Source organism: Cynocephalus volans, chromosome 3 (assembly GCF_027409185.1).
Source record: "Cynocephalus volans isolate mCynVol1 chromosome 3, mCynVol1.pri, whole genome shotgun sequence".
Lineage (NCBI taxonomy): Eukaryota > Metazoa > Chordata > Mammalia > Dermoptera > Cynocephalidae > Cynocephalus > Cynocephalus volans.
In genome coordinates, this window is record NC_084462.1 from 41,963,210 (window position 1) to 41,974,665 (window position 11,456).

Consider the following 11,456-nt stretch of genomic DNA (forward strand, 5'->3'; position numbering starts at 1 on the left):
GAAATCGAGGCTGGTAAGGATCTAGGACTTACTGTCACCCACAGCAAGGGCCAGAGAAAGCAGTGCCCAAGGGCAGTCCAGGCCCTTCAGGGCTCGTGGCCCCAGCCTGTGGCTGCAGAGACAGGGACCTTTGAGAGACGCTAGCCCTTCCCACGCTCCACCTGGCCGGATGTTGATGAGGTCCTGCCCCTGCTGCAAGGCTGCCTTCCCCTATGGACTCCTCCTGATGCTTGCTTGGGGACAAGTAAATCGTGGCTCAAGTCTTGCTCTGCCTCAGTTTCCCCCAAGGTATCCTGCTGTGCTATTAATCACACATGTAGTGGCCCTTTTGTGCTTCTGGAGCTGCTGTCCTAATTGGCCTCTTGAGAAGAGCACTGGCCTGGGACTCAAGGGGTCTTGGTGCCTGCCCTGGCTCCACATGTTGAGTCAGCAATGGGACTTTCTGTGCTTCAGTTTCTCATCTTTAAGTGGACCTGGCACTGGATTGGCGTCTCAGGCTGGCATCCCATGGACCGAACCCTGCTGGAAACTGCCTTTTTGAAGGAAGTTAGAGGAAGGTGCTTCCCCAGGGCACTTGGCCTCACTACTCCTTGTGGTTTGCAGCCCCTGGTGCCCATGGCACCTCTCAACACACTTTCCCTGTTGAGGGTTGACACTGTGTGCTGACTCTGCAGACCACTGGCACCTGCCCTTCCCTGGGAAGGCCAGGGCCCTGTTACCACATTGCTTGGAGGACAGTGGGTGCTCCAGAAGTGGTTCTGGATTGGACCATGCATGAAGTGCACACCAAACAAGTTTTAATACTCTTTACTTACAGGGTGACTGGGTTCACTACCATTAAAACCCAAGCCTGGCCTGAGGAACTGGCCCAGGAGAAGATGACTCAAGATGTAGTACATGCAAGCAACATGTGACCCTGCACTGGATCTCAGTGGAAAGAAAATGACATAAATGTTGAATGACTAGCTGGAATATGGACAGATTAGATACATGCATGCATGTTAAATTCTTTGAAGCTGGGCTTTTGGAATAGCAGAGTGAGGAGCTTAGCAAATACTCTCCCTAAAAGGTAATGCTATAACTGGATAAAATTGTCAAAAACAACCATTTCAGAACTTTGGACATCAATCAAACGCACACAACACATTAAGAAGTGTTTAGTCAAGAAAAACACCCTTGAGCAAGAAAAGTGGGAGTCTTATATTTTTGCCTGGGGCTTCCACATCCCCGTCTCTATTTCTGTAGATCTACTATGGCAAGGCAAGCTATGAAGACCAGTAGCTTTGCACCCACATGGGGCTGCCTGGATTTGAAGCTAAAACAGTAGAAAGCCTGGAAAAGGCCATTACTGTAGCTGGCCTGAAATCATAATCCTGAGAAAACACCAGACCAGAAGACTACCCAGACATTTAACTGGGAGATTCAGAGGATGAGAGCCATTGGGCCCTATATGTTCCCACACGTCCCTGGTGATCTGGAAGACCACCCACATGTATAAGGCTATGCACAACACCCAGGAGAGACTGGAGATGGCCCAGCTATGTATATTTGTTTCGCTGAATGTGATGCCTTGTGCCTTTGCAGAGGAGACAGAGAACCCAACAAAGAGTAAAAGCTTGGGGCACACTTGTAGTGGTTTGAATTGTTACCCCAAAACTCACTGGAGCTTGAAATTGTGTCCTTCAAGTTTTATATATTAGAAACTTAGCCCCCACTGTGACAGTTAAGAGGGTGGGAAATCCTATTATGGTAATCGAAAGGGGGGGCCTTAAAGAGGTGATTAGATTGTAGGACTGTGCAGTAGTGAATGGATTAAAAATGGTGGTCAGGGGCGTGGTTCTAAGGGCTTTAAAAGAAGAGGAGATTCTGTCTTTCTCTCTCTGCTCCCTCTGCTTCCATCTTGCAATGTGAGACCCCTGGGTCATTGTCACCCAACACCAGATGGACTTTGGACTTAGCCTCAGAAACTGTAAGCAATAAATGTCATCTTTCTTTATAAATCACCCAGTCTCAGGTATTCTGTTGTGGCAATGCAAAATGGACTAATACAGAAAATTGGTACTAGGAGTGGGGTGTTGCTTATAACACATACTTGAAAATGTGGAAATGGTTTTGGAACTGGGTGTTGAGAAGAAGCTGGAGGAATCTGGAGCAACAGACTAGGAAAAGCCTAGATGCTGGTGAAAATTTAGAAGACAAGAAAACCAGGCAAAGTTTGGAGTGTTTTACAGACTGGTTAAATGGTGGTGAGCAGAATGCTGATAGAAATATAGACCATAAAGACCATTCTAAGGAGGTCTCAAATAATGAGGAGTTTATTGGAAACTGGGGCAAAGATCACCCTTACTATGAACTTGCGAGGAATTTGGCTGCATTCAGTCCATGCCCTAGGACTCTGTGGAAGTTGGAACATAGGAGTTGTGAACCAGAATACTTGGTGGAAGAAATTTCTAAGCAGCAAAGCATTAAGGAAGCTGCATGGCTACTTGCAAAATCCTACATAGAGTTATGGTGGCAAAGGCATGACATAAAGCTAGAATTTAAAAGGGAAGCAGAGTGTAAAGATTTGGCAAATTTGCAGCCTGGCCATGTGGTAGAGAAGTACAGAGCACTTTCAGAAGGAAAATTCAGTGGTACTAAGAAGATTAACACAAAAGTACGGGATTACCAAGAGAAGGGGAAAAGGCCATGAAGGTGTTGCAGAAGGCTTTGGTGTCAACACTTTCATTTCAGGCCCTAAGGCCTAGGGAGACAGGATGGTGTTGGGGAGCAGGACTGAGGTGCCCTCCAAGGGCTCACTGCCCAGGACCACCTTGGGATGCTGCTATCCCATACTAGCACCCCCCCCCCAGCTGCTTTGGCTACCCCAGCTGTGGCTAAATTGGCCCCAGGTGTGGCTGGATGTGCAAATTTGCAAAATACAAGCTGGAAGCCTTGGCAGAGGCCATGTGGTGTTAGATCTGTAGGCTTGCACTGAGATCCAGAGCTCTGAAGGCTTGGGAGCCTTCACTCTGATTTCAAAGGATGTACAGAAAAGCCTGGGGGCCCAGGAAGAGACTTGTCACAGGGGCAGATTAACCACATGGAGCCTTCACTAGAGCAATGTCAAGTGGATGCATGGGGTCAGAGTGTCAGCAGAGAAACCCCATTAGTGCCACACCTAGTAGAGCCATGAGAGTGGGACTGCCATGGAGACCCCAGACCTCTGGAGCTACCAGAATGGAACCCAAGCCTGGGAGAGCTGAAGTGTGGCCTGCAACCAGGAAAGCCATCGGAGTGGAGGTGCCCAAGGACTTGTGGACTCAACACCCACTCCTGGTACCAATTTTCTGTATTAGTCTGTTTTGTGTTGCCACAACAGAATACCAGAAACTGGGTGATTTATAAAGAAAAATGACATTTATTGCTTACAGTTTCTGAGGCTAAGTTCAAAGTCCATCTGGTGGTGGTGACAGTGACCCAAGGGTCTCACATTGCAAGATGGTGGAAGCAGAGAGAGCAGAGAAAGAGACTCTCCTTTCCTTTTAAAGCCCCCAGAACCACGCCCCTGACCACCACTTTTAATCCATTCACTACTGCATGGTCCTGCAATCCAGTCACCTCTTCAAGGCTCCACCTCTTGATTACTATAATAGGATTTTGCTCACCAAGGCTGATCTGGTTACAGCAACCACTGAGAGCCCTATCTGCCAGTAGCAGAGCCCCCGATATGGCACTATTCCCTGGGGTCAGCCACCTGGTGGCAGGTTGATTACATTGGACCACTTCCACCATGGAAGGGGCAGCATTTTGTCCTTACTGGAATAGACACTTACTCTGGATATGGATTTGCCTTTCCAGCATGAAATGCTTCGGCTAAAACTACCATCTGCAGACTCATAGAATGCCTTATTCACTGTCATGGCATTCCACACAACATTGCTTCTGATGAAGAAACTCACTTCACCACTAAATAAGTGTGGCAATGGGCTCATGCTCATGGAATTCACTGGTCTTACCATGTTCCCCATCATCCTGAAGCAGCCGGTCTGACAGAATGGTGGAATAGCCTTTTGAAGTCACAGTTACAGTGCCAGCTAGGTGACAATACCTTGCAGGGGTGGGGCAAAGTTCTCCAGAAGGCTGTTTATGCTCTAAATCAGCACCCAATATATGGTACTATTTCTTCCATAGCCAGGATTCATGGACCCAGGAATCAAGGGGTGGAAACAGAAGCAGCACCACTCACCATTACTCGTAGGGACCCATTAGCAAAACTTTTGCTACCTGTCCCTGAAACTTTATGCTCTGCTGGTCTAGAGGGCTTGTCCAGAGGAAGGAATGCTTCCATCAGGGGACACAAAAATGATCCCATTAAACTGGAAGTTAAGGCTGCCACCTGGCTACTTTGGGCTATGCCTCTGAGTGAGTCAACTGGCTAAGAAAGGAGTTAAGAGTGTTGGCTGCAGTGATTGACCCAGACTACCAAGGGGAAGTTGGACTACTACTTCACAATGGAGGTAAGGAAGATTATGTCTAGAATACAGGAGATCCCTTGGCACGTCTCTTAGTACTACCATGCCCTGTGATTAAGGTCAATGGAAAATTACAACAACCAAATCCAGGCAAGTCTACGAATGGCCTAGACTCTTCAGGGATGAAGGTCTGGATCACTCCACCAGGTAAAGAACCATGAGCAGATGAGGTGCTCACTGAAGGCAAAGGAAATACAGAATGGGTAATAGAAAAAGGTAGTTAGAAATACCAGCTTTGACCATGTGACCAGTTACAGAAACGAGGATTATAATTGTTTTCCCTGTTACAAATATGTCTCTGTGTATATATACTGTACATACATTAAGCAATTATCTTTGCTTTTGTTCCAATAGTTTTTTATCATGTACCATGAGACTTGCTGACTTTATACCAATGTCTAAATATTGCTAACCTTACCTCATAGTATTTGCAATTTTAAGTTATGGCCTATTAGGAGAAAGGTAAATATCTAAGGACATTACCTTTTCTTCTTGGAAAGTGATTAATGCGTTTCCGGTTGTATGCAGGATAGTGTATTGTGTTAGGCGAAACTGTTATTGTACCATTTGAAAATTAAGTGTGATTTAAGTAGATAGTATGGACTCCAAGTTGACAACGGATGGACTTGTGAAGGGTGGACTAATTCTAGGTGTCAGCTTGGTTAGATGAAGGAATGCTGAGAAACCTGCTAAAGCTATCTTTTTAGGTGTGTCCATGAGGTGTTTCCAACAGAGATTAGTATGAGAGTCTGAATGGGCTGGGTGGGAAAGACCCACCCTCAATGTGGGTGGAAACCATCCAATCAACTAGGGGTCGAGAGAGAACAAAGACAGAGAAAAGAGGTGAAGCTCTCTATCTGCTGGAGCTGGGACACACTCTTCTCTCCTGTCCGTGGACATCAGAGCTTGAGACTCTTCAGCTTTTGGGTTTCAGGATTTACACCAAAGACACCATCAGCTTCCCTGGTTTTGAGGCCTTCAGACCTGGACTGAGCCACAGTACTAGAATCCAGGTTACAGACGGCCTATTGTGGGACTTTTCTACATGATTGTGTGCACTAATTCCCCTAATAAATCCCTCTCATAGATTTATAACATGTTCTATTGATTCTCTCTGGAGAACCCTGACTAATACACATGTACACTGCCTGAACTTGGAATGCATTCCCCAAACCACACACAAATCAACCGGCAAAGAGTGGAAGGAAGACTTAGTGGCTCAAGGTGTTTGAGTACAACATCTGACCAATCACTGGCTGACCAAATATAAGCCAGAGGCAAACACTAGGAAGCCATACTTGAAAATAAAAACTGAAATAACAACAACAACAAAAATCCCAAACTGAGCAGAGACTGAGCAGAGACATCAGTGGCTGTACATTGAGGTTGAGACAGATTCTATAGGATTCATCCAGTGAAGTCACTAAACAAAAATAGAGCAACAACCCTTTTGGGTTAGGGGCTAAATCAGATTCCAGAGTTGCTACAATATTATCTAAAGTGTATATAGCTTTTAAAAGTTATGAGATATGCAAATAAATAGGAAAGTGTGCCCCATATTTTAGGGTGGGGAAGAGGTCAATAGACACTGTCTGATGGGAGCCCAAGTGTTGTATTTATCAAAGACTTCAAAGCAGCTATTATAAATATTTTTAAAGACCTAAAGAAAACCTTGGTTAAGAAATTGAAGGAAAAAATGACAACTAATGATTTATCAAATATAGACTATCAATAAAGAGACAGAAATTGTGGGGAAAAAAAGAAGTAGAAATTCTGGAGTGGAAACAATTACTAGAGAGACTCAATAGCAGATCTGATCTGGCAAAATAAAGAACTGGTGAAATCAAAAGTAGACTAATAAAAATCATCCAATCTGAAGAATAGAAAGAAAAGAAAATGAAAAAAAAAAGCTAATAAAAAAACAAACAAAAAAAACCTGACAAATACACCTGAATCTGGGACTCATCAAGCATACCAACATACATGTTCTTGAAATCCCCGAAGGAGAGGAGAGGGAGAAAATGGAAGAAAAAAATATTTGAACAAATAATGGCAAAAAATTTTCCCATATTTGATGAAAAGCAATTAATTACACGTCTCAGTGAAGCACAACAAAATTCAAATAGGATAAACACCATGAGATCCATAGCTACTAGATGCTATGTAGTTAAACAGTTAAAAGGCAAAAAGTTTCAATACAGCCAGAAAATAAAACCTTATCAAATAAAAGGGAAGAACTATGTTTAACAGTTGACTTAACAACAATGAAGTGAAGAAGGCAGTAAAATGACATATTCAAAGTGCTGAAAGAAAAAAATCTGTCATCCAAGAATTAAATAGCTAGCTAAACTATCCTTCAAAAATGAAGATAAAATAAAAACATTTTGAGATAAATAAAAATTGAGAAAATTCATTTCAAGAAAACCTGCTTTATAAAATATACTAAAGGAAGTTCTTTGGTCTGAAAAGAAGTGACAGTATGAGATAACTTGAATCCAAATAAAGAAATAAAGAGCATTGAAAATGGTAATTACATGGGTAAACATAAGAGTGTGTTAATGTATTTTCTCTTAACTGGTTTAAAAGACAGTTACTTAAAACAATATTCATAAAACTTTCTTGCTCAGCTTATAATACATAATATGTACTGCAATCACAACACAAAGGAGGATGAAGAAATGGAGATACATTGGAGCAAATTTTCTATATTTTGCTGGATTTAATAAGTATTGATAGATTGTAATAAGTGAGGATTCATATCATAACCCTTAGGCCAACCAATAATGATAAAAAAGGTAAAAATAAAACAATATTTAAAGAAAAGGAATTAAAAGAGTATACTTTACATGAAAGAGGGCAAGAAAGGGGAAATGGAAGGCAGAAATTAAACCTTATCAGTAGTTAGATTAAATGTAAATGGATTAAGCACTGTAATCAAAAGGCAGAGATTGACAGATTAAGTAATAAAACAAGATCCAACTATCTGCTTTGTATGAGAGAGACACTTTAAATTCAAAGACAAAAATAGATTGAAAGTAAAATAATAGAAAAGGAGAAAAAGATATACATACCATCCCCATACAGGTCAACTGTCCTCCCCCCAAACAAAAACAAAAACAAACCATATATCATACAAACAGTGACTATAAGAAAGCCAGAGTGGCTATATTAACATCAGTCAAATTATAAAAGAAAATTTAAATTTTTAAAATATTTAAATTTAAAATATTTCTAGAGACGAGAAACATTTCATAATGGTCATAAGGAAGACAGAGCAATTATAAACACAGATGCACCTAACAACAGAGCTCCAAAAATACATAAAACAAAAATTGACAGAATTAAAGGGACAAATAGGCAATTCAACAACAACAGTTGTAGACTTCAAACCCCCTTCTCAATAATTGAGAGAACAAGACAAAACTAAGCAAGGATGTAAAAGACCTGAATGACAGCATCAACCAACTTGACTTGTTCTATGTCTGTAGAACACCTCACCAAAGAACAGAATACACATTCTCTTCAAGAGTACATAAAGCATCCTTTAGATAGACCTTATGCTAGACCATTAAAAAAAGCCTCAAAAAAGTTGAGAATTAAAATCACACTAAGTATGTTTTCTTCTAATCAGAACAGAATTAAATTGAAATCAGTAAGAGAAAGAGATTTGAGAAAACCCCAAATATTTGGAAATTAAAGAAGTCACTTCCAAATAACTCATGGGTTAAGAAATCACAAGGAAAATCAGAAAACACTTTGAGCTAAATGAAAACAAAATACATCAAAATTTATGGAATGCAGCTAAAGCAGTGAAAAAAGTGAATTTATAGCTTTAAAATGCCTCTATTAGAAAAGATCTCCAATCAATGAACTAAGCTTTTACTTTCAAAAACTAGAAAAACAGGAAACTGAACCCAAAGCAAGTAGAAAGAAATAATAAAGACTACAGCACAACTCCACACAATGAAAGAGAGCGCCAACAGAGAAAATTAAACCAAAGTCTGAGGTTAACATTTTCTGAGGTTATGTGTACTGTGGTGTCAATACCCTTGTTCTTAGGAATTATGCATCATGTCTGCAACCTATGCTCACAATTAAAAAAAAAAAAATATTTGTTATGCAGTGAATGTTTGTGTCTCCTAAAATTCATGTTTGAAGCCTTAACCTCCACTGTGCCTGTATGTTGACATGGGACCTCTAAGGAAGCAATTAAGGTTAAATGAGGTCCCTGATCTGATTAGGATTATTGTCCTTATGACACACCAGAGAGCTTGCTTGCTCTCTCCAGTGCACATACCAAGAAAAGGCCACACGAGGACAAAGAATGTGGTCATCTACAAGTCAGAAACTGACCCTGCTAGCACCCTGATCTGGACTTCAGCCTCCAGAATTGTAAGAAAATACTACTAAGCTACCCAGGCCATGGCATTTTATTATGACAGCCTGAGCTGACTTTTTATCTCCCTACCTACATACTGTACCTACTGTACATGTGCAAATGTGGCAAAATAATAACACTTGGGGAATCTGAGTAAAGTGTATAAGGGAGTTCTCTGTAGTATTCTTGCAAATGCTGTTATTCTTCCAACTTTTTTGTAAGTGTGAAAATATATTAAAAATTAATACTGCCCTCCCATACCCCCCCACCCCCCATGCCATGATGGGCTGGAAGCTGTGCTCTCCTGGTTTCCTGAGGGAAGGACACTTGGTTTAACCACAGCCCTCCCTACACACAGTTCTAACCCCCTTTCATGGAGAGCCATCCAGACGGTGGACACAGACCCACCCTTCACTCTCTCCTGGCACCTGCCCTGAATCTCCTGGGTCTTCCACTTCTGGGAGAGCCACAGAAGTGTTTCAAGAGGACTTGTATTCGTGACGCTTCCTTGGAAAATTTGCAGTTTATGTGCTGTCATAAATGTTGTATGTTAAAACTTGGGAGCATGTCTCCAAGGTTTGGTTGGAACACTCTTACAGTTTAATATTTAAAAACAAAAACAAAAACAAACAAAAAACAACCAAAAAAACACCTTGTCCTCCAGGGGTAGCAGCCCTGAACCCTGCTAATGATGTCACCACCCTCCTCCCTAGACCTTTCAAGAAGAGACCAGTGAATCCCCAGGACTGTTGCATTACGTATGCCCTCTAATAAGTAGCAGTCTGCTAAAAAACTCAATTTTGCTTTACATCACTTGGTTTCAAATGTCTCTGAAACCCTACAGCTTCCCACCATGACTGTGGTTTTTGCCTGGCGGGTACCAAGACTGAGGATCTTTAGGTCTCAAGCTTTGTCCTTTCCACCTGACTTCCCCCTTGTCCTCAGGTTGACCTTATACAACATTGAAGACACTCATTTTTAGAAATGTTCTGGGAAACTCCGGGTCCTGAAAAGTCCCCTCTAGGAAGCCCAAACTCACTGCCTTTCTTTCATGATGGTTTTTGCCATATGCCAGTTGCCAAGAACTGAAGGGCTGTTAGTGTAAATACTGGGCTCCCCTTTCTCCCCACAACATTAAACATCATTAGCATATTGGTCATATGTCAGTTCTCACGGTTTCCTTCCTTCTCTCTTTTTAAGGGGTAAAAAAAAAAGATTTATACCTGCATGTTTCCAACCAATCCACTTAAGACCAGGTCACCTGTGGACAAATAATATTTTTCAATGCCTCAAAAAATAAAACTGTAACAATCAAACCTAGCACAAATACACCAAAATAACCTGTGCCCACACACCTCTGCCTAACTTTTCTTCAAGTGAGGAGGGAGGGCAGCTCCAGATGGGGGCTCTTCTGCTCCCATTAGTTACACTTCCCAGGCATACAGAGTGAAAACACGGTTACACATCTTCCCTGCCTGGCACTGTTCCAGTAGGCAAAAAAGGTTTCCTAGACACCTGGGAATAAAACTTCTGAATTCATACACCAACCAATTCTGCAAAGGGAGAGTGTCAAAATGTAGAAGGCTCATCACAATCAGTTACAGATTTTTCTGAGCACCTTGTCAAATTCCAGCTAACCCAAGTGATCACAATAATCTGGAGGACTCTAGGGTGCACCTTAAAGGCAATTTGTAAAGCCTTGATTTTGTATAAAATAGGAATGGAACATAGACACTTCATTTTATCCATTTTAGTTGTGAATCAAACATTACCCAAGTTTTATACTTTGTGAATTCTGAAATAAAACCAATATTTCCACACCTTGGATAATAGTTCCTTCACTGTCAATTGGCTTGAAAGGAAAGCAAACTAAGGAGTAAAATAGATGAGTCAAAAAAAAAAAAAAAAAAAAGCTGTTAACTGAGCTTTTATTGTGACCAAATTTATTATGGGATGACAGTATGGTTCCGTAAAAGTTAGCACATTAGGATGGATCTTCCCAGCACTCCATCTGGGGAAACTTGGTTAAGCAACCTAGGAATAGACTGATCATTCTCCTTCTGTAGAGCTGCCTAGGCAGCTTTAGTAACTTGACCTGGGATGTTATCTGTGTGCAGTCCTTCAGTTTGCCTTCTACAAACCAGACAGAAAACAGATGCTGGCTTCCTATCCAGAAAGTGCTTTTCAAACTACAAGTCCAAGCCAACTGAAAACTCATCCCCCATTTGCCTGTGCAGCGGCCTTCCCTGTGGCAGCATCTGCTGCCACATCCCTTACTGGCCACTGCATCCCTGTCAAGGTCCACCTCCTCAGCTGGGTCCTCTTCACTTGTACAGTGCCTCATGTGTATTGCACCAAAGGAATAGTAGCTAAGAGGTCAAGAGGAGGCAGCACTAATTCAAGTAACACTCGTGCATGTCCACTAAGTTTCCTGAGTATATGAGCAGCATGGGAAAGGGCAAAAAAAAGGGCTTCTGACACTAGAACTTGGCCATCTGGATTACTTCACTGGACCATGCTTAGTGTTCTGGGAAGATGGTTTGAGGGAACAGAAATGTCCTTAT